The sequence below is a fragment of the Bos grunniens genome, chromosome 1 (genome assembly GCF_055505025.1).
Source record: "Bos grunniens cultivar Pamir isolate PY7600 chromosome 1, Bosgru_T2T1.0, whole genome shotgun sequence".
Lineage (NCBI taxonomy): Eukaryota > Metazoa > Chordata > Mammalia > Artiodactyla > Bovidae > Bos > Bos grunniens.
The window spans coordinates 105164493-105188401 of record NC_141165.1 but is presented as its reverse complement, the minus strand read 5'-3'; the positions used below and the strand labels follow the sequence as shown (position 1 = coordinate 105188401).

Genomic DNA, 23909 nt, shown 5'->3' with positions numbered 1-23909 from the left:
TTCCTTCTAGTTGTGTCATCATTCAAGCCAGTGGTCTCTGGAAGTTTTAGGTGCTATCCCCTTCAGTAAATGAATTTGAGCATGTATCCTCAGTGTCTATACGTTTATTTATAACATACATATATTGAGCTATTAATATATAATGTGATAAACTATAAATGCTTAGAAATAAAAAATAAACTTAATATAAAAATATTTTCTTTTGAATATAAAGGAAAATTATACTATTTCCTTCTTACCTACTCCAGTGGGCTAAGTCTTATTCATGTTTTGGGTCTCAAGGACCCAATTTTGGACACCACTGGTCAAAATTGGGCAGTGTCACACCAAGTTTTGCCAAGTTCCATGAGCCCAAGGACTGTGTTTTGCTTCCTACTGTATCATCAGCACCTAGAACTTGTTAGGAGTGCAATGGATACTGTGAAACAAATCAGTGGAATTAGTCTAGTTAGTAGGGACGAGGACTGAGTCTAGCTCATCGTGAAGGATCTGATAAGAATAGAGTCAATTGTTGTCTGTTGCTGTATCTCCTGTACCTATAAAAGTGTAGGAACTCAAAAAATACTAGTTCACTGAGCTAAGGGTGTGGACAGTGTGTAGCTCATAATGAGGGATCTGCCAGAGTCTGTAGAAGGACACGAAAAGGTAAATTTCAGGAGGTCCCCTAGAGCAGAACAGTCTATGGAGATCAGTAGGCAAAAAAATACAGCCAGTGTGGCGAAGGGGTTACAGTGTTAGTAAGAACATTATGGAGGAATGGCTTCAGTAACCTCACATCTTAAAAACTGTGACCCTCATAAGCAATAAGATCTGGGTTTTACTTATCTTTGTACCCACACTGCATAGAACAGTATAGTAGGTGTCTGATTCACTTTTGTTGAATTGCTCTGTTTTATACTATGTCCTGAATATAGGAGGTTCTGCATGTTCAGAAATGGCTCAGTGGAAAGATCAGAGGCCTGTAAATGAATCCTGCCCTGATTGAAGCAAAGCCAGCGGTTCTGGGATTACCTCATCTGCAGACATGGTTTTAAGCCTTCACAGTGTTGCCTGCACAGAGGTGCTCTGGTGACCACAACTGCCAAATCATATTTAGCTGTTTGTTATTAACAGTGTCGTTATTAACATACTGCCATCGACACGTTATCAATGAAGAAAATGGAGTTTGTGACAGAATTATTTCTTATATGCTGTCATCCTATACTGTCTTCCATCATCAGTAACGCTGGCATAATGTCATGGAGCACCCTCCTGTGTACTATTTCAGTTAGGACTGAATGTATTTACAGATAAATAAAGCAAGGTAGTTTGTATTTCCCCTCTTATTTTTGGAATTTTCTTATTCAATAGACTTCCTCTTTAAAAGGTAGTAAAAATTCTAGTTTTGTGGTCATAAAATAAACCTGTCATGCATTTTATTGAGCGCTGTTAGGGTTGGGGAGAACAGATTTCCCCTGAGAAACAACTCTGGCATTAGCTCTCTCCTTTAGAGGCTGGCCAGACGAAGGCATCCTTCTTCAGCTGTGACACAGTCAAGACAGGTACCCCCTTACTCCCTCTGCAGTTCAGTCTCATTTAGGGCATGTTTATTTAAAGCAGTTTCACATCTGCACAATTAATAAATTACTGTGCTCTAATTTGCATTTCTGATGTCTCGTAGTAAGCACAGCAAGTTCCCCTTTGCCCTTACAAAAACAGTTTAGTCTGCCCAGGCTTCCTAGAGCTGAATAAAAATTTTCTCTGAGGGACTTCCCTGGTGGTCCAGTGGTTAAGATTTCACCTTCCAGGGCAGGGGGTGTGGGTTCGATTCCTGGTTGGGAAGCTAAGATCCCACATGCTTTGTGGTCAGTAAGCCAAAGCATTAAAAAAAACAAGCGGTGTTGTAACAAATTCAATAAAGACTTCAAAAAATGGTCCACATTAAAAAAAAATCTTAAAATTTCCTCTGCATCTGTATCATAGTCTCCATATAAAGACTTAAACTAGTAAAATTTCTTTGCTTTCATCCTTTTGGTCATTAAGTCGTCAAATCTTTCTTCACTGTAAGTTTGTCACTCTTAAAGGCACAGTAGTAATAAATGTCAAACTTGTTATTGCAATCTAGAGTTTACACTGTGATTTCACAGACGTCTTGCTTGCTCTTCAGGCTGTGAAGTAGGGTATCATTATTCCCATTTTTGCAGATGAGGAAACAGGTTCAAAGTTGTCAAGTGGCTGAACCTGAGTCAGAGTTTGCAGTGGCTCCCCTGAGGCAAAAACCCTGTCTTTTGTTCATTCCTCTAGAAAACTGCCCACTGTGAAGAGCAGAAGTTATCTTACTTAAACTGAGGTTTCGTTTTCTTACTTTCAACCTGATAAGTGATTGTAAATACCTGGAATGGCAGTGCCCTAGACATTATGGTTGTTTTGATTTTGAATGCCTTGTGGGCTATAAAATATCAGTGGAATGGACCTTAAATTTCTGGTGTATTTAAATTTATTTGTATATTTAAGTAAGTGTTTTAGATCATGTGGAACAACTGTCCATTTGACTTAACTTTTTACAATTTGTAAAAAAGTTTGTAAGGGTTTACAGTTAGTGAAAAAGATGGAAAATTGAATGCATAGGAACCACACACTGACAAAGAATGTGCTTTCAAGTGTATATTGCGATTCTTAAGTGAGATTTGGATTATGTATTGGGGCCATTTTTTCCCCTGTGAGACATATTTCTGAAATTATCATGAAAAATCATTGGAAAGTATCAATTGATATCTAAATACCTAAGCTACACCCATTTCTAGAACACATCTGTATTATAATGTGATATCAACTGGTGTTTTCAGAGAAGTGGTGGCAAGTGTTTTTAAGTTTAAAAGGCATTTTAACTTGGCACAATTATTCAATTAATATTTTACATAGTAGGAGAGTTTTATTTGTTAGAATCTTATCTCAAAGTTCCCAAAGAGTAGAGAGGCCTACTTATTATTGAACTGTGGGAAAATAATGAAAGATTGATTGCATTAGGTCTCCCAGACCTTTTTTTATTTAAAGATTTAAGGCCTGACACGAAATTTATCAATTTAATTTTCATAATTTGATTTTGAAGATTTATACTAACTGCGGGATATGGTATAGTATTTGTGGATAAGGAAGTTTGTTGAAGAAGCGTAATTTGAAGAAAAACTAGAGTATGTATTTATTGAAGAAGACTTCTAAAGATGGAAAGAGGTAGAAACTGTGAACTTTTCTTAACTATAGCTTTTTATTTAAAATAAAGTATGAAAATAAAAGTCATGAGGATAATTAGGTAAAGTTCCTCCCCATCCTCAGTTTTTAAGCAGTTGAATCCTGTGGTCCCTCTCTTTCCACTTTGAAACAGCCTGGGAGAGAGGAATTATCATCTCCATTTTAGATGAGGGAATTGAGTCTTAGAGGCTCGGCAAGTTGCCCAAGGTCATTCTTCCGGTAAGCGGTGGAGCTGGCATTCCATTCCAGCTCATTCTGAGGAGGCCACGCTCCTACTCACTCTCCCCTGCAAGGCCCCTCGCTGCTGGTGCAGCCTTTGTACCGCTACTCGACGTGACTTCCAGCCCAGGATAAAAGTACCTCTGCTGTCTTTGTGGAGCACATAACTGTATTCACATTTGCTTGTTTCTTATTTCTTAAGTCATTCTAAGTATATGGTAAACTTCTAAAGTTAAAAAGGTAGTATTAATATAGTATTCTGAGGTGAAATATCTGATTTTTAAAAAAAAATAGCATTGTGGTGCAAATATAAAAAAGAAAATAGTTTTGAAATTAAGATAATTTTTAAAAAATATTATACGTATGTATTTTTTCTTGGCTGGGCCGCACAACCTGTGGCGTCTTAGTTCCCTGACCAGGGATTGAACCTGTGCCCCCTGCAGTGGAAGCTCAGATTGTTAACCACTATACTGCCAGGAAGTCCCTGAATTCAGGTAATTTGCATTCAAAGTGAATAACAGAATTTGGGCTCTAGAAGGGACATTGCAGATGATCTTGGAGTCTTATATATGTCATCATTTTAAATTTGAAGAAAGAAAGACCCAGATTAAGGACTGGGACCCAGGCCATGTGAGTGGCAGAGCTGGAACTAAGATGTAAGACTTCTGATTTGGTGTTTTGCTAGAAAAATCTGCTTAGCTCCAAAATGATGTAGAAAATATTTTTAGTCCATTGATGGCACCATTTTCACAGCCGGAATATGTGGCTTTTTTTTTTATATGTTGTTTATAAATGGTTAAAAATATTAAAGAATGAAAATATTATGTGTTATTAGAGCTCTATGTAATACATTATACATACTAACTTTGAAAGCATTTTTTATCTTACTAGTTGATTTCTAATTTATTTAGTAGTATAACAAAATTTTGGTAGCTAACAGATACATGGCTTTGGTGTAGTTCTGTGTCCTGTGAAAACAGAGGAAGAATTTCCAAAACAATAACACATTGTTAAATGGCATGCCAGTTTATCAAATACCATAAGTTTATTATAGTCTGGTCTTAGGAAAAACCATCCTAGCCTTATAGCAGCTCATCCTAATCTTAAGCAAAAGAGCCATTGAAGTTATTCAAGGACTGTTAGATTTTGTTCTGTCCAAGAAAGTGTAAAGTTGTTGATCAGGAGAAAGAAGTTTTTTAAACCCTAACAGTGTTCATTGTGGAAGAGTGATTTAACTGATTTGTGTACTGTGACGGCTCATGGTGGCCTTATTAAGAAACTACCGTAGTGACCACATACCTTGTAACTCGGACTGCTGCTGCTGCTGCTAAGTCGCTTCAGTCATGTCCAACTCTGTGACCCCATAGACGGCAGCCCACCAGGCTCCCCCATCCCTGGGATTCTCCAGGCAAGAACACTGGACTGAGTCCTCTCAAATGTAAATGTACTAAACATTGGTGAGTTAAGACCCTCCATCATGTTTTCAAGGTTTGTATGTCTGTGTTTCCTTTGGGAGAAATTAACCCCTGGTTGCTCAGACGGTAAAGAAGCTGCCTATAATGCAGGAGACCTACGTTCAATCCTTGGGTCGGAAAGATCCCTGGAAAAGGAAATGGCAATCCACTCCAGTTTTCTTGCCTGGAGAATTCCATGGATGGAGGAACCTGGTGGACTACAGTCCATAGGATTGCAAACAGTTGGACACGACTGAAGCAACTTAGCACCCACTGCAGTTCAGGGAGGGAGCCTGGTATGTCTTGTGAGGGCATTGCTTCTGCGAGTTCACCTGCCATCCTCCAGATGGGAATTTTCAGAGAATAAGAGCCACGTAGTCCCAAAAGCTGCTGGAAAACACCCCTTTCTTGATATATTCTAGTTTCAATTGTTGGAAGATTGTCATAATAGATTGATTTTGTTAGAACAAGACACTTGATTGCCTTTAGGCCGGGAATTGTCATAATAACTATATAGAGCTCTGCTCTCTGACGTGAATGGCGCCCCCTAGGATTGTGCACAGCACAACTTGAGCAGCCATACGTGAACCCTGCAGGCAGTTGTATCCAAGGAGATTGTCTTTAGACGTCAGATATTAAAACATCACGTCTAGAAAACTATAAATACAGTTCTCAGATACAAAATGCTAGTTATTTATGAAATCATTATTTTTTTAAGTTATAAACATAATAGAAATTGTTTCTTTTGGAATGGAGTGGAGGCATTGCTTTGCTTCTGCAGTATACTGACAAAAGGCTATATATTCTGTTACGCAGCTCTTGGCCCAACCAATTTAATATATTTTCAAAGTTAGTCTGTCTTTTAGAGTTCTGACTAAAGAAGGAAATTTTTGACCTTTATGAAGGACCTTTCCTTTATTAGATGGGTGCAGTAATAGAATGCAGAGTGACTTTAAGCATCCACCTCTTTTATCCATCATTAAAAGTTAATTGTCACCTCATACAAGTGCAACTTGATGGGATTTTTAACGTACCAAAAACTGGCAACCTGTGATGAGGAAAAGTATGTTCTGTGAGGACTTGAGTTAAAAGAAGGAAACGAAAAATGAACTTTTATAAATATTAAATAGCAGCTTAATGGAAATAAAAGCTTTTAATTTTTGTGGGAGGATGGTGATAGCAGATCAGTACCTTATGTTTAGTTGGAAGCAGAAGGTTTCAGAATGCAGGTTTACTGACGTAAGAGTAAACGTTTGGGTGACTTGGGATTGTCGAGGTTTCATCCCCTACACATTTGGAAAGATAATATTGCATTCACTGTCTTTGTGCTGGTCTGTGGAATTATTTTCTTAACAGGAGCAATAATTACTTTTCTCATTCTTATTTAAGGAACAGCAATCGGTGGGATGTTCAGCAGGAAATCCATTACCCTGTTTGTAGTCTTTGGTGCTTCCCTGGTTGAATTTGAGTCTTGCCCAGGAGGTAGTGATGATGCATTAAGTAGCTGAAACCATCTTTGTGCTGGGTCTTTCATTCAGCTTGGTGATGTGACTGTAAATTACTACACTCTAAACAGATTTTGAACTGTGCTCAAGTGCCAGTCCTCTTTAGAATTTGGGAGAAAGGACAGTAAAGTGTTGCTTGTTTGCATGAAACCTCCAGGTAATCCTTAACCTTTTACTTTTATTTTAGGTCCCACTCACCCATCCAGAGCCTCCCTGCCGGCTTCCTAGTTTACAGTAGATTGATTTGATAACGTGAAGTTTATTTAAATTAGCACCCCTTTCTCTGCCATCTGAAGATTGGCTCTAAGACCTGGGAGCCACTAACCACCCATATTTTGACTCCTCAACTCTTTTAGACTTGCCTGAGATGACATTCATTCTCTAATCATTCCTGGCCATAAATTGCTGGTTTCTAAATTTCATTTTTTGTTGTTGCTATAATTTTGGGAAATGTTAGTGTGCATAGCTTAAGGACCATGTTTTTTAAAGCCCTTTGTCAGAACACTCGTCATTTGCTTATTGTTTACTGACTAAATAAAACCCAGATTTTTTAAGATTTCATGATACACAGGACTACATGATTAAGTAAATCATTATCAAGTGGTTTAGTGACAAATCATTTTAGGAAATATGATAAACTCATTTTATCTCACATGAGACAGATAATTTTTGCAAGAAACTCATATCCTCTTTTAGATTTCTTTTTAGGTTATGATTATGAGAAAGATTTGGACTTTTGAGCTAAATAACAAAAATTTACCTTCATAAAACTTGTAGTAATAATAATGCAAGATTTCTTTTGTTAAATATGTCTTATTAATTTAAAATGTATGAATTGTTGATCAGATTTGGAAAACTGGTTGTCTTGCTGGGCCTTTCATTAAGTATACCTGTAAAACTATCCTATTTCATTATAAAACGTGATACAGTTATTATACTTGAAAATAATGTATGGTTCCTTAATCTCCCCAACCCCTGCTGTATATTCAGAAGGAAAAGTGGTTATATTGATTTGTTTGTTGAATAATTTTACCCAACCAGTTTATGTTATGGTCTATTAACATAACTGCACTGCTGGTTTATTTGTTCTGACTTGTGAATAAAGAGTGTTTTAAGTAAACTTCATAATGTTCAAGATAGTTTGAAAGATTAATCAATTCTTACTTCCTTGCTATAAAGTGTATAAGTGCTATTCAAGTAACAATTGCCTGAACAAGCTGTTTTGTATTATAATGAGATAGTGCTAGAAAAGTATTTGGCAACATGAAATAAAACTCAAACATTCTCAACATTTTTAGATGTATACTACAGATATACTATACATAAATAATATATAAATTTCCTTAGCTAAATTTAGGATGAAGGCATGAATTATAGTTTCCTGTGGAAACTTAAGATAAGTTTAAAATAATTTACGACAGTTTTAAAACTTAGTAAATTAATGGTATTGGTGACTGTTCACTAAATACCAGTTCAATGAATGAAATTACTGAACTTTGTCTTATTTTTTGGTGATGATTGTACCTTACATGACCCAACAGTACCTACTTCAATATTTATCAAGTAAAGAGGCATTTGGCAGTTAGTGGATGAATGACATATAAGGCTAAATGCAGAGTCTTGTGGCTAAGATCTGACATGAAAACTATCCCAGTTGGTTTTTGTTTTATATTTGTCCTGCCCTTCATGAAATGAGGGAAATCTGACATAAATGTTACATATATTTACTACCTACTTATATCAGGCACTCTAATGTGCGCTTTCAGATATCTCGTCTCATAATGGGTTTTTGCAGGTAGATATAGTTTATCTAACCACCCACTTCTCCCCTCCTCCACTTCCTTCACAAGTTTTGCAGCTGAGCCTCCAAGAGGAGGAGTAACTTGCTGGGATGACGCAGGAGGGACCAGCATCTAAGTCCAGAGCCAGTTCCTTTTCCAGTGTCCGGCCTGGACTCTCTACTTTCTGATTCTTGGAAAGATTGCCTGATTTCTTTGTCATGATTTAAATGATATTCTGGATCCAGCCACACTCTCAGAAACCTAGTTAAGTTGGTCTTTTAATATCTACCTGGGAGGCAGCATGGTTTAAAAGTATCATTGTGTGAAGACAAGCCTTGTTTAATATCATCTCTGCCACCTCTTATTTGTGTGAGTTTGGGCTATGCACTTAACCCCTTGATACTTTGATTTTCTCACCTTTAAAAAAGGAAACTAATAGTTACTTTTTAAAGTTATTTTGAACATTAAAAGGTAATAACCTATGTAGAGCAGTCAGGTACTTTGCGTATAGATGCTTAGCAGCTATAAATTATATCCCTTTTTAAAAAGGACACTCTTGGCTCTGTTAGATGTATTCAGTACATTGTGTTTAGTGTGTGTTCATTTTTCTGTTAATGTGTATAACATGATCTTATATTTACATACATTTCTGTATGAAAACAAAAAGTGGAAGACAGATAGCTTTCTCAGGGGTGGGGGGAACCATATAATGGGCAGTATTATATATTTAAAGATAAATGATAAAAGAACTAGCACTTATTCAACAAACGTTTGTTAAGCTGCTGCTGTGGGCTAGGATCTCTTCTAGTCTCTGGGACTATGGTAATAATAATAAGATAGCTAAAAAATTGTTGCCTGAATGGAAGGTACCTTCTCATGAGGGAAAACAGACAATAAAACAAGGAAGCTGTATATGTTAGATGGTAAAATGTTACAGGAAAAAGAAAGCGCAGGAAGGAGGAGTGTGGCGTTGCAGTTTAATCAGGTGGTTTGTGATAGAGAGAGGTCAGGAATTGTGCAGGTCCAGGAGGAGCTCGTACAGAGATGGAGAGCAGAGCGCGGTGCTGACCTCAGGAATGCCCGGCTTCTTCCAAGAGCTGAGTGTCTTTTTCTGCACCATTTGTAGAGTGCCTCTGGCAGTCTTGGAGACATTCCTGCTCAACATGAAAGGTGGTACAGAAGTTTGTACCTGGTGGCAGGCTTTGGGGAATCTACTATTATGCTTGGAAGAGGAGGCCTGGTACTCTGGATGGCTTTCTCTGTAGTTGGCAGAATTAGGGGCAAATCATGTGCATTCCTTGCAGCTAAAGTGCTCACTCATTCTTCTCAAGATTTTCTTTGAAATTCCCTGATGGCAGTCGAGTGAGCTAGTAAGACAACCTTTCAGACTGAGAAGAGTGTCCTGAACAAGTGTGCTGTTCTTTTTTTTTTTTTTTAGTATTTATATATTTATTTATTCATATGGCTGTACCGGGTCTTAGTTGTGGCATGCGGAATCTTTAGTTTTGGCATGCGAACTGTTTAGTTGTGGCATGTGGTATCTAGTTCCCTGACTAGGGATTGAACCTGGATCCCCTGCATTAAAAGTGTGTAGTCTTAGCCACGGGACCACCAGGGTAGTCCAAGTATGCAGTTCTTAACTGCCTTCTTTTCCCACAAATACTGAAAGTGAAGAAGGGTGCGTTTAAATTTTAAGGTAATCGTAATCTATGAATCAAGATTGGGGAAGGCAATGGCACCCCACTCCAGTACTCTTGCCTGGAAAATCCCACGGACAGAGGAGCCTGGTAGGCTGCAGTCCATGGGGTTGCTGGGAGTCGGACACAACTGAGCGACTTCACTTTCACTTTTCACTTTCTTGCGTTGGAGAAGGAAATGGCAACCCACTCCAGTGTTCTTGCCTGGAGAATCCCAGGGACGGGGCAGCCTGGTGGGCTGCCGTCTGTGGGGTCGCACAGAGTCGCATACGACTGAAGCGACTTAGCAGCAGCAGCAGCATGAAGAAGCTGACAGCAGCATGAGAAGTTGACACTCAGTTCAGTTCAGTTCAATCGCTCATTTGTGTCCGACTCTTTGCAACCCCATGAATCGCAGCACGCAAGGCCTCCCTGTCCATCACCAACTCCCGGAGTTCACTCAGACTCATGTCCATCGAGTCAGTGATGCCATCCAGCCATCTCATCCTCTGTCGTCCCCTTCTCCTCCTGCCCCCAATCCCTCCCAGTATCAGAGTCTTTTCCAATGAGTCTTTTCCACCTTCGCATGAGGTGGCCAAAGTACTGGAGTTTCAGCTTTAGCATCATTCCTTCCAAAGAAATCCCAGGGCTGATCTCCTTCAGAATGGACTGGTTGGATCTCCTTGCAGTCCAAGGGACTCTCAAGAGTCTTCTCCAACACCACAGTTGAAAATATCCCCCCCCCCCGCCCCCGCCACCACATTCATTTATAGACCTTTTAATTCTTTCCTCATGTGTTAATTGAGCAATTGCTACGTTCTGTGAATGTTACCAAGAAGACAAGGATGAGTTGTGTGTGTACAATAGGAAGGGAGAGGAAGTATAGAAATAACCTCCTCATGAGCTATTAATGCAATCACACAAGTTGAATAGAGTACAGTGGATACTCAACACCTGTGTATTGACCTTTGGTTAAAGTGATTAGTAAGTTGAGACATAAAGACAATAGTATGCTGGGTCCCTGGTGGTCTAGAGGTTAGAACTCTGTGCTTTCACCACCATGGGCCCAGGTTCTATCCCTGGTCAGGAAGCTAAGAACTTGCAAGCTGTGTGGTGTGGCCAAAAAAAAAAAAAAAAATGATGAAGTCAGATGAGGGAGCCAAAGCCTCTGACTCCATTATTGGTCCTTGGACACTGGGATTTGGACATAGCCCCTGGGTGGTGGGGACATAATTTGTTTTTGTATTTTTAGCAAGTGGTAGAGAATAGGCTGTCAATAAATATTTGTCATATGAATAAATTAAGAGGAAAGGACTATCCTGCTGAAGGGAAAACCTAGAGTAAGGGCATGGTAGAGATTGCAGAGCGCAATTTCCCTTTAAGAAAGGGAGATACACTGCAGGGTAATCAGGGTCAGATTTTAGGAGTGCATAATTGCCAGGCCAGGCTCAGTGGTGGGTCGTTGAAGCAGGTTGTTAGAGTGCACCCTGCACTGGTAGCATTCCAGGGGAAGGGATGGGTGGCAGGAGCATCAGGTGAGGAAATTATCACAGCATCAGAGGCTGGAAGTTAACTGGGAGCTCATCTTGGTTGGCCACAGGGAGGGAAGAGGCACAGATGGAGACAAGTAATATGTTAAAGGCTGAATTGACAGCACACTAAAGTATTCTGTACAGAAAAACTGAAACAAACTTTTTAGCCAATCCAGTACTTAATTTTTAGCTCAGTAGAGTAAGTTTGAATGCCTCCTTTTGCTGTAGGAGCTCTTTTTGAGAAAATGAAAGCATCAAATCAAATTTACTGGGACAAGAGTTGAGCACTATCTAAAGTCATGCTCTCAGGAACCTTATGAAAGCAAAAAAAAATGTTAAAAGTTATTATATCAACCTTTAGGTAATTTACAGCAGAGTTCAATTTTTATATACTATATATATAGTTTGTAGCTCTTTTGAGCCCTTTGTATATTCTGTTCTAAATACATGCACACACCAGGGAAGAAGAGGGAAAATACAGAAATATCCACGTAATAGTTACTTATTTGATGCTGCATCTTGAATCAGTAATGTAGTCTAATGATAACACAGTTGATTTTTTTGTGTGTAAAAATTCTTTATGATCATCAGTTTTATAAAGTGGTTTCCAAGAAAGCATTTCAGGAGGTCTTGTGTTTTCCATTTAAAGAAAAAAGATTTTTGAATAGTAACTTTTTGAATAGTAATGCTATTTGGGTTTTATTTAGTATAATACATTTTTGTTAGGAAAAGCATTGTCAGAAGAATCATAGCAGCTTTTGCCTTCACATCTAGCATAAGTATATAAGACTGCAATGAGAGACAATATAAAAATGGAATAAGTATGATCCTTTCCCTCTAGTCACTGACCTCATTAATATACTTGTATGTTAGGGTATAAGTCCTGAAAATTGAGAAAACCTAGATTCCAGCCCTGGTTTTTGTGGCGCTGTGTGTAACCTATACCAGACACTTATTTCAATAGGCCTCCGTTTTGTTTTTCATTAAGGGTTTGGCCTGGCCTGGAATGATCAGGAAGATCCTTTCCTGGGTAACTCCTAGTGACTCTATGACCTGTTAGAGCCACGAGGGGAAGAATTTCCCAGAAACATTGACAGATTGTAATATTTCAAAATTCACATTATTTAGCATTCTTCCTGAGTCCCCGACTTGTATCTTTTTTCATGTAGATGGCTAAAAGGCCCATGTTTACTTTCATTGCAGAACATTGCCCTTTTCTGAGCAGAGTGCAAGGCACAGGGAAGATGCCCCCGATACATAATTGCTGGGTTTGTTTCAGCTGTGAGAGACATTAGTGTGTTAAGGGATTACTCTGGGACTTGGTCTGATCCTCTGCTGATGTCAGAGAAACAGTTGAAATAACTCTTACTGTATCAGAAGTAAACTCTTGAATGGATGATCATAGAAACTGTTATATTCACTCAGGGAACATTTATTGAGGTCCTGACATTTGCTTGGCAGGCATAGTATTAAGCCTGGGAATATAAAGTAAGTAAAAACAGGAATCCCCCAATACCAGCTTCCACAGTAGTAGAAAAAATGGGCATAACGACTTAGTAAGATAGGTGTTACACCAATATTAGATGGAAAAGTGTGGAACCAGATGACTGTTCTCTCAATCTTTGTTAAAAGTAAAATTGTGTTTAAAAAAAATGTCCAAATCCGTAAAACCTGAAAAAACTGACAGATAATAGGACTTCCCCCAACTTCCCCTCCTCCAATTTAAAGTTCTTTTTTTTTTTTAAGGAAGGTGACAGATTGTCTTCTAGTTTCTTCATACTTCTCTTGTTCAGGTCTGAAGAACAGGGACATTTCAGGTAGTCTCAGCAACCATGACAGGAGGCAGGGACATATACAGTCTCTAAGGACACTGCAACTCCAATTATTTAGGGATTTATAGATCAAAGCCATTTTTAGTCATTTTTGCTGAGGTAGCAACGATCTCATTTCACCCCATCTTTTTAATGCCATATTGGCTTCATGAGGATAAAACTTCATTTCAGGAGTTTTATTTTGGAGTAACAGAGTGAGCTCTGGTTAGTATGGATCGGCTCAATCTGAGTTGGAACCAATGGTGGGTAGTGAAGAGTTTGATTTATTTGGTATTTAGATGTTGCATTAAAATGAATAATGGGGCTTCCCTGGTGGTCCAGTGGTTAAGAATCCGCCTGCCAGTGCAGGGGACACGGCTCAGTCTCTGGTCTGGGAAGATCCCCATGCAGAACAACTAAGCCCATGATGCCCTAGGGCCTGTGCACCGCAACAAGAGAAGCCACTGCAGTGAGAAGCCCTCACACTGCAAAGTAGAGTAGTCCCTGCTCATTGCAACTGTAGAAACCCACACGCGGCAGCGAAGACCCAGTACAGCCATTAAAAAATAAATCTTTTTAAAATAAAATAATAATAATGAATAATAATTCTCACTGCATTCTGCTGATGGGTTTAACCACTGTTCCCAGTTCTTCTCTGTAATAATAATTGTTCCTGTTTATTGAGGCTAACATTCCAGACAGTGCCATAGGTATTTAAAATCATCTTATTTAACCTTTGCAATAATACCATGAGAGATATATTATTATTTCCCATTTTACCTATGAAGAACCTAAGACTGCAGATGGTTAAATATCATACCCATATTTGCTTTCTGTGTTTCAGGATTTGAATTCTGGTCATTCTGACTCTAGAGCTTAAGTCCGATTTGCCATTTCTCCCCCTGCTCTCATGCACTTAGAGCCGATGTCTAGTCCTGTGCTTTTTAATGCATGGGCTACAGGGCAGATGCAGTGGATGAGGGTTGTGCCTGTGAGGGCACATGAGAGAGGAGAAACTTTGGAGCTTAAACAGGAGGGAGGTGTGTGTTAGAAGTTACAGTGAAGAGACTTCTCTGGTGGCCCAGTGGCTAAGGCTCCTCGCTCCCAATGAGGGGAGTCTGGGTTCGATCCCTGGTCAGGGAGCTAGATCCCCTACATGGCAACTAAGACACAGGCAAATATATAAATAAATAAGTATTTTAAAAAAAGTTAAGATGAAGACAAGGAAATAGTAGCCATCAGGAGAACCCGAGATAGTAACTGAAAGATACTGAATCAGATAGTGTGAAGTGACAGGCCAGGGAAGGGGTAAATAAATCAGGCCTTAAGATGTAGCTGCTACTACCACAACTCTTGCCTGCCTGGTCTCCTCCTGAACAAATCAGAATCTTCGGAGTAGGATCTAAGGATTTGTATTGTTCACAAATCCTGCAGATGATTCCGATAGGCTCAAATGCTGGTAGGACGCCTGTATGTACATGGAGAGAGTAAAGTGGATGAAACCAGGAGTGCTGAGTTTGCAGAGGGCTATTCCTTTTCTGAAGCACAGAGCTGAACATCACTGAACAGAACACACTGGTGAGGGACTAGTGATTACAGATTCGGAGTGTTATTCATTCTTAATTTTTAAACCCTTTCTGGCTATTTGTGGAAAATAAATTGATCTTTTTCTCTCACATTTTCTCTGGATAAAGTGGATCTAGCTTAAAGGGCCTGGTACCCAGAGGTTTTGCTGTAAATAGACTGATATTATTTCACTTAAAAGAAAAAAAAAAGATTTATTTATGTTTGGCTCTGCTGGGTCTTCCTTTTTTGTGCTCATCTTTGCGTGTAATCTTCCCTTGGTACCTCTTAATTTTCTTGAAAAGATCTCTAGTCTTTCCCATTCTATTGTTTTCCTCTGTTTCTTTGCATTGATCACTGAGGAAGGCTTTCTTATCTCTCCTGGCTATTCTTTGGAACTCTGCATTCAAATGGGTATATCTTTCCTTTTCTCCTTTGACTTTAGCTTCTCTTCTTTGTTCAGCCATTTGTAAGACCTCTTCAGACAACCATTTTGCCTTTTTACATTTCTTTGTCTTGGGGATGGTCTTGATCCCTGCCTCCTGTACAATGTCACAAACTCCCGTCCATAGTTCTTCAGGCACTCTGCCTATCAGATCTAATCCCTTGAATCTATTTGTCACTTCCACTGTATAATCGTAAGGGATTTGATTTAGGTCATACCTGAATGGTCTAGTGGTTTTCCCTACTGTCTTCAATTTAAGTCTGAATTTGGCAATAAGCAGTTCATAATCTGAGCCACAGTCAGCTCGCAGGCTTGTTTTTGCTGACTATATAGAGCTTCTTCATCTTTGGCTGCAAAGAATATAATCAATCTGATTTTGGTGTTGGCCATCTGGTGATGTCCATGTGTAGAGTCTTCTCTTGTGTTGTTGGAAGAGGGTGTTTGCTATGACCAGTGCATTCTCTTGGCAAAACTCTGTTAGCCTTCGCCCTGCTTCATGCTGTACTCCAAGGCCAAATGTGCCTGTTAGTCCAGTATTTCTTGACTTCCTACTTTTGCATTCCAGTCCCCTATAGTGAAGAGGACTTCTTTTTTGGGTGTTAGTTCTAGAAGATCTTGTAGGTCTTCATAGAATCATTCAACTTCAGCTTCTTCAGCATTACTCATTGGGGCCTAGAGTTGGATTACTGTGGTATTAAATGGTTTGCCTTGAAAATGAACAGAGATTGTTCATTGTTGTTTTTGAGATTGCATCCAAGTACTGCATTTCAGACTCTTGTTGACCATGATGGCTCCTTCATTTCTTCTAAGGGATTTCTGCCCACAGTAGTAGATATAATGGTCATCTGAGTTAAATTCACCCATTCCAGTCCGTAATAGTTCACTGATTCCTAAAATGTCGATGTTCACTTTTGCCATCTCCTGTTTGACCACTTCCAATTTGCCTGGATTCATGGACCTAACATTCCAGGTTCCTATTGCAATATTTTTCTTACAGCATCTGACTTTACTTCCATAACCAGTCACATCCACAACTGGGTGTTGTTTTTGCTTTGGTTCCGTCTCTTTATTCTTTCTGGAGTTATTTCTCCACTGATCTCCAGTAGCATATTGGGCATCTACTGACCTGGGGAGTTTATCTTTCAGTGTCATACCTTTTTGCCTTTTCATACTGTTCATGGGGTTCTCAAGGCAAGAATACTGAAATGGTTTGCCATTCCCTTCTCCAGTGGACCACGTTTTGTCAGAACTCTCTGCCATGACCCATCTGTCTTGGGTGACCCTAAACGGCATGGCTCATAGTTTCTTTGAGCTAGACAAGGCATGTGATCAGTTTGGTTAGTTTGCTGTGATTGTGGTTTTCATTCTGTCTGCCCTCTGATGGATAAGGATAAGAGGCTTTTGGAAGCTTCTTGATGGGAGAGACTGACTGAAGGGGAAACTGGGTGGTGTTTTGATGGATGGGGCATGTTCAGTAAATCTTTAATCCAGTTTTCTGTTGATGGGCGGGGCCATGTTCCTTCCCTGTTGCTTGACCTGAGGCCAGGCTATGATGAAGGTAATTAAAGAAGAGTTCATGCAAAGTTGAGCACAATAAAGGACAAAAATGATATCGACCTAACAGAAACAGAAGATGTTAAGAAGAGGTGGCAAGAATACACAGAAGAACTGTACAAAAAAAGATCTTCACAAACCAGATAATCACGATGGTATGATCAGTCACCTAGAGCCAGACATCCTGGAATGTGAAATCAAGTGGGCCTTAGGAAGCATCACTATGAACAAAGCTAGTGGAGGTGATAGAATTCCAAATCTTATTTCAAATCCTAAAAGATGATGCTGTGAAAGTGCTGCACTCAATATGCCACCAAATTTGGAAAATTCAGCAGTGGCCACAGGACTGGGAAAGGTCAGTTTTCATTCCAATCCCAAAGAAAGGCAATGCCAAAGAATGCTCAAGCTACCACACAGTTGTACTCATCTCACACGTTAGCAAAATAATGCTCAAAGTTCTCCAAGCCAGGCTTCAACAGTACATGAATCATGAACTTCCAGATGTTCCAGTTGGATTTAGAAAAGGCAGAGGAACCAGAGATCAAATTGCCAACATCCGCTGGATCATCGAAAAAGCCAGAGAGTTCCAGAAAAACATTGCTTTATTGATTATGCCAAAGCCTTTGACTGTTTGGATCACAACAAACTGTGGAAAATTCTGAAGGAGATGGGAATACTGGACCATCTGACCTGCCTCCTGAGAAATCTGTGTGCAGGTCAAGAAGCCACAGTTAGTATTAGACATGGAACAACAGACTGGTTCCAAATCGGGAAAGGAGTACGTCAAAGCTGTATATCGTCACCCTGCTTATTTAACTTATATGCAGAATACATCATGAAAAGTGCTGGGCTTGATGAAGCACAAACTGGAATCAAGATTGCTGGGAGAAATATCAATAATCTCAGATACAGATATGATAGCACCCTTATGGCATAAAGGAAAAAAGAACTAAAGAGCCTCTTGATGAAAGTAAAAGAGGAGAGCAAAAAAGTTGGCTTAAAACTCACCATTCAGAAAACTAAAATTATGACATCTTGTCCCATCACTTCATGGCAAATAGATGGGGAAACAATGTAAACAGTGAGAAACTTTATTTTGGGGGGCTCCAAAATCACTGCAGGTGGTGACTGCAGCCATGAAATTAAAAAGACACTTGCTTCTTGGAAGAAAAGCTATGACCCACCTAGAGACCGCATATTAAAAAGCAGAGACATTACTTTACCAACAAAGGTCCGTCTAGTCAAAGCTATGGTTTTTCCAGTTAGTCATGTATGGATGTGAGAGTTGGACTATAAAGAAAGATGAGCGCTGAAGAATTGATGCTTTTGAACCGTGGTGTTGGAGAAGACTCTTGAGAGTCCCTTGGACTGCAAGGAGATCCAACCAGTCAGTCCTACAGGAGATCAGTCCTAAATATTTACTGGAAGGACTGGTGTTGAAGCTGAAACTCGTAATACTTTGGCCACCTGATGTGAAGAAGTGACTCACTGGAAAAGACCTTGATGCTGGGAAAGATTGAAGGCAGGAGGAGAAGGGGTTGACAGAGGATGAGATGGTTGGATGACATCACTGATGCAATGAACATGAGTTTGAGTAGGCTCCGGGAGTTGGTGATGGACAGGGAATCCTGGCATGCTGCAGTCCAAAGAGTCACAAAGAGTCGGACATGACTTAGCAACTGAACTGAACTGAGGGTCTTCCTTACTGCATGTGAGCTTTTCTCTAGCTGCGGTAAGTGGAAGCTTCTTTTCATTGTAGTGTGTGGCCTTCTCATTGCAGTGGCTTGTCTTGTAGACCATGGGCTCTCGGGACATGGGCTTCAGTAGCTGTGGTGCACGGGCTTAATTGCTCCATGACATGTGGAATCTTCCCAGACTAGAGTTGGAACCCAAGTCTCTTTGGTCTCCTGCATTGGTAGGTGGATTCTTAACCCCTAGTGCCACCTGGGAAGCCAAAGATGTGATTATTCACTCAGCTTAATATATAAAAAATATATTTATTTATTCTTTTAATTATTTATTCTGTTGTTTCATTAAATCTTTAATTCCACAACAGCTATTTTTTAGATTTCTAACAATTGTGGAATATGTTATTTGCTTTGTGTATGTGTGTTTAATGCTGTAGATTAGCAGTGATCATGAGTGACTCTGGAGTTGTGGTTGTATCTTATGATTTGTAAATGCTTTAAACTTGCTAGCAGTAATTTTTTTTCTCTCTAAAAACTTAAGTGATAAGAAAAGAGATATGGAGGTGGATCTGTGGGAAAACAATCCAGAAGTAATACTGAGTCTGATGATGGGGTTTTCTTGAGGTGTTTTTATCTACAGCAATTCTTATAGGGTCATTTTTTGCCTTTCCATATTGTCTGATCTCTGCTACATAAAAAATATTTTTTGGCAGGACGTAAATCCATGCAGATGATTGAGAATGGTTTTATCTTACCAAAGCAATTCATCCTTTAAAAAAAAAAAAAATTGTTTGTTTCTACTTTTTCCCCAGAGTATTTGTTTCTGCTTGACCAACACCTCCTGTTTGAGGATTACATACTCAATTCCCACCCTTTCTTATCCTCTCTATTTACCTGTAGGCTCACAGTTTGAGTAGGAGGGGATGATATTGGTTAAATCACAGGATGATTTAACTAAACAAAACAGCACATTTGGGGTAACTTTTCTTGTGCTGGCCTCTTGGTTTAAGGTTTTTGATATACCTTGTTTCCAAAGGAATTTGTAGATTTCCAAGAGCAGTCTAGAAAGGAAAAGTGATGTGCAAATGTCAGAATAATTCATGCAAGTTAGGTTTTTCCTTAAAGACCCTGGAAAAAACGTGATTGCTTGTTAACTTTTCCAAGAAGAGATTGGCTAAGATCACATCACCCATATGAACATGAAAGTCCAACAAAAAATTATTTATCAAAAAGCAGAAACAGAACCAAAAATAATGTGCCACTCATGTTTGAGACACAGCACTCATCTTCCAGAAATACTGTATGCATCTCTAGGTGGGAAAGATGTGAATTAAGGAAGCTGCCAGAAAGGGCATCTGAAATACCGCTGGGATGGAGTGCTATCATTGGAGGGGACTCTCTTTTTAAATGCTGAAGAATCTCTAGTTTAAGCTCGTGGATTCTTGGATAAAGCCAGCGAAGCATTATTCACCCAGATTCTTGTGAATTTGAATGACTGATAATGCCTTATAGTCCCACAAATTTCTGGACAAATACTGCCTTTCGCCCCCACCCTCCATCCCTCATTATAGCAAGTAGTAAGTTTTGGAGTTTATCCATCATCTTGTGAGGCTGATGTCTGGGGAGAAAGCATTATCCTTCCACTGCAAGCTCTTGTCTCTACCGGCAGACAGAGTAAGGGCCCGGGTGGCTCAGGGCCTGCTCAGCTCTGTTGTTCGGTGCTCTGATATTGTATCCCTCTTTCTTGCTATCCTGCCAAGTTCTTCTAAGATGTAGGACTTTACTTTCCATTTTAGAAAATTATTGCTTAACAGAATCTACTCTGTGATTCAGCAGACATTTATTGAACAGGTTTATATGCTTTACTGTTATATATGAGAGCTCACATTAGAATCATGATTTTTAAGTGTTGTGTATATTTTGTTTATTTTATTTTTTGGATTAGATTCTGTTTTAGATGTTGGCCTTGTGCCAGATCATTTTGCTGAGCAAACTTTAAGGGCCCTTCTGCCTGTAGGGGAATGTTACATGTAAGTTCTCTGTGTTGAACAGCTTTACAGGTATCTGGTAACTTTCTGTAGTTATTCCTTTAATGAACAGGGCCAGTGGGCTGCCTGTCCCACTGGGGCTACTGTGGTTGTGGTGACTTTTCTGGTACTTCTTTTGAAGAAGTTGCTTTAGGAATGTGTTTTAAGGCACAGACCTGTCTTAGGTGGTAATCCTACCAGGTCACCCATATTTCCAGAAAAGGCTCAATTTATATAAAATAACCAATGAAAAACCAATAATTTGTTTTCCTAGCTTTCTGTTTCTCAAATTTTCTACTAAAGTACCTGAAGAGCAGAAGAAAGTAGACTCGTTTTCCTGCAAAGTCATGGGTCATAACATAGGCCAAATTGTGCTTCCAGAAAGCTCAAATTCGTTGAAGTTTCCAGAATGCTTGATCTTAAAAATCTATTTGAGTATTATATATCCTGTTCTATAATATAGGCCTCTTTTTTAAAAAATCGAGATAAAAAAATGACACACAGTGGAATGTGTAGACCTTAAATATAGAGTTTGGTGAGTTTTGACATAAGCAGACAGTAGTATAATCTACATGCCTGTCATATCAAGAATATATGTACATGTTCTAACATAGAAGTACTGTTTGAAGTTATTTGCCATCAAGAAATTCATGCCCACCCCCACCCCCTCCCCTGCACCGGCGAAAAAGAAAAAGGTTTCATTCCCTACGACTATCTGCCTTTCAATTTTTAATTTCTACTTGTTATACTACTCTATATTTTTGGAATGATGGCAGTAGACATGGCATGATTATTTGGTTTTGAGAAGTATAGCCTTCATCAAGATGGCTCTGCAAAATGGATAAGTGTCTTAATGGATTTTCTTCAGTTAACATGTAGCTAGAGAAGTTGTTTGATGTCCATTGTTTGCCTAAACACCAAAAAATTTTAACTGCTCTAATTGCATATAGTTTACTAAGTCAAGCAATAGGTCTGTGATCAGGAAATTAAAGATTGGTTCACTTTCATTGTTTTTTCTGGTAATCTGTTTTATAATAAGGCCTTATTCACGTGCACAGTATGTTAGTTCCTTTAACATTCTTTCCAGATAACATTTGACACTCTGTGCTTTGTAGTAGTCACCTTGTAGGAATCCCACTGATGATCCACTCCCAGCCTTTTATTCTCATTTCTTGAATTCTTTCTTGAACATAGCCTGCAACTATAACTGAGTGCTTGTACTTTGTTTTTCCTCCAGATTCTTTCAAAAAAGCAGATGTTAAGGCTCCCTTTCAGTAGAGACTAAGTTCTAATTATTGTAGCTAATGCAGTGGACAATACATTAAGCCCACTAGATTGATTTCAATTGTAGGTATTGGTGTTAGGTAATATAGGAAATGCAATGTTGGGTAAGGGATAGATCCTATGCTCAGTAATGTTTAGTAATAATAGGGGAGCTGATGATGGTAACTAATACTTATAAAGACTTTTTTATGTGCTTGGTACTATTCTAAGCATAGTGGATATATTTCCTGATTTTATCTGCACAGTCATCATTTAGGCTAATTAATAATGTACCTATTTGCTACATTAAGAAATTGCATGTCAGGTTTCTTAGAAGCAGAGCCTGAGGTGCAGAGTCTTGTGTGGGTGATTTATTGAGGGAGCACTCAGGAGGAACCTGAACATGAGCAACGGAGGGAAGCCGGATTGGGTATGTGGTCAGTGGCCTCAGCGATACTTGGAAATATACATTCTCAGGTTGTGTATTCTCAGGAGCCCTGAACCGGGAACTTGGGGAGCTGGGGAGCCAACCTGTGGTTTAACTAGTCTTCCAAGTGAACCTGATTGATCCTAAAGTTTGAGAACTACTTGGGTAGAGGATGCTGAAGCTGAAACTCCAATACTTTGGCCACCCGATGCGAAGACCTGACTCATTTGAAAGCACCCTGATGCTGGGAAAGATTGAAGGCAGGAGGAGAAGGGGACAACAGAGGATGAGATGGTTGGATGGCATCACTGACTCAACGGACATAAGTTTGAGTGAACTCTGGGAGCTGGCGATGGACAGGGAGGCCTGGCGTGCTGCAGTCCATGGGGTTGCAAAGAGTCAGGTACAACTGAGCAACTGAACTGAACTGGGTAGGGGAAAAAGCCAGGTAAAGATGTGGATTTTGCTAAAAATGTAGCTTCCTTGAAATCCTTTGCGAAGTTTGGAGTGGGAATGGCACATAGATTTGCCATTGGGAAGAGGACCACTCAGTCAGGCATTGGCTGAGGGGGACTGTCTGGGGAACAGACCCTGAGGGAGGGGCATAATCCCCCAGAATTGGTGGGAAAGGTAGCTCTTATGCAGCTCTGAGCCCTTAGCATTCGACACTCTCAGCAGCTGGGCAGTGGGTCTGCTGGCCTAGAGGGGATCTAGGTAGGGCATCCCAGTGTCCACTACACTGAGGTATAGGGAAGTAACTAGCTTAAATTCCCACAGCTAGTAATGGGAGTTGAACTCAGGCTGTCTGTATCCAGAGTCCATCTTCCTAACCATCAGTTATACTGCCCTCTGTGATCAGAACAATAATAGAAATAACAACAATATGAACAAAAGACAATTTAGAGGAGGGTAGTACTTCTGGCTGAGGACAATGGAAGCCCTTATAAAAGGAGTGTTATTTGATTTCACCTTGAAGTACAAAAGATCTGGACACAAGAGGCTTTCTAGATAGAAGGAATAGCCTGAGAAAAGGCATGCATGCCTGCGTGCTAAGTCCCTTCAGTTGTGTCTGATTCTTTGACCCTATGGACTATAGACCACCAAGCTCCTCTGTTCATGGGATTCTCCAGGCAAGCATACTGGAGTGGGTTGCCATGCCCTCCTCCAGGGGATCTTCCTGACCCAAGGATCGAACCCACCTCTCTTACATCTCCTGCATTGGCAGGTGGATTCTTTATCACTAGCACCATCTGGGAAGCTCTGAGAAAAGGCATGCTACTGCTACTGCTGCTGAGTCGCTTCAGTTGTGTCCGACTCTGTGCGACCCCATAGACAGAAGCCCACCAGGCTCCCCTGCCCCTGGGATTCTCCAGGCAAGAACACTGGAGTGGGTTGCCATTTCCTTCTCCAATGCATGAAAGTGAAAAGTGAAAGGGAAGTTGCTCAGTTGTGTCCAACTCTTAGCAACCCCTTGGACTGCAGCCCACCAGGCTCCTCCATCCATGGGATTTTCCAGGCAAGAGTACTGGAGTAGGGTGCCATTGCCTTCTCCAGAGATAGCACTACTCACCTACAAAAATGGCTAAAATTAAAAAGACTGATTATATCCAGTATAGAGAAACTAGAACTCACATAAACCACAGGTGGGAATGTAAAATGGTATAACCACTCTGAAAATAGTTTGGCAGTTTCTTAAAAAGTTAAACCTACATTTACCATTGATCTAGTCATTTTCC

At 39.8% G+C, this 23909-nt stretch overlaps 1 protein-coding gene across 40 annotated transcripts in view; it reads left to right on the top strand.

Annotated features, from left to right (window-relative positions):
* BBX (BBX high mobility group box domain containing) overlaps positions 1-23909 on the top strand; it is a 297568-nt gene that overhangs the window by 15546 nt on the left and 258113 nt on the right. The window contains exon 1 of one of the 40 annotated variants that reach the window (XM_086408170.1): positions 6540-6563. The exons of the other annotated variants lie outside the window; for them this stretch is intronic. The gene's annotated coding sequence lies outside the window, so the exon portion shown is untranslated. Of the gene's footprint in view, positions 1-6539; positions 6564-23909 lie in introns of those variants that run through there. 40 annotated transcript variants of the gene reach the window in all.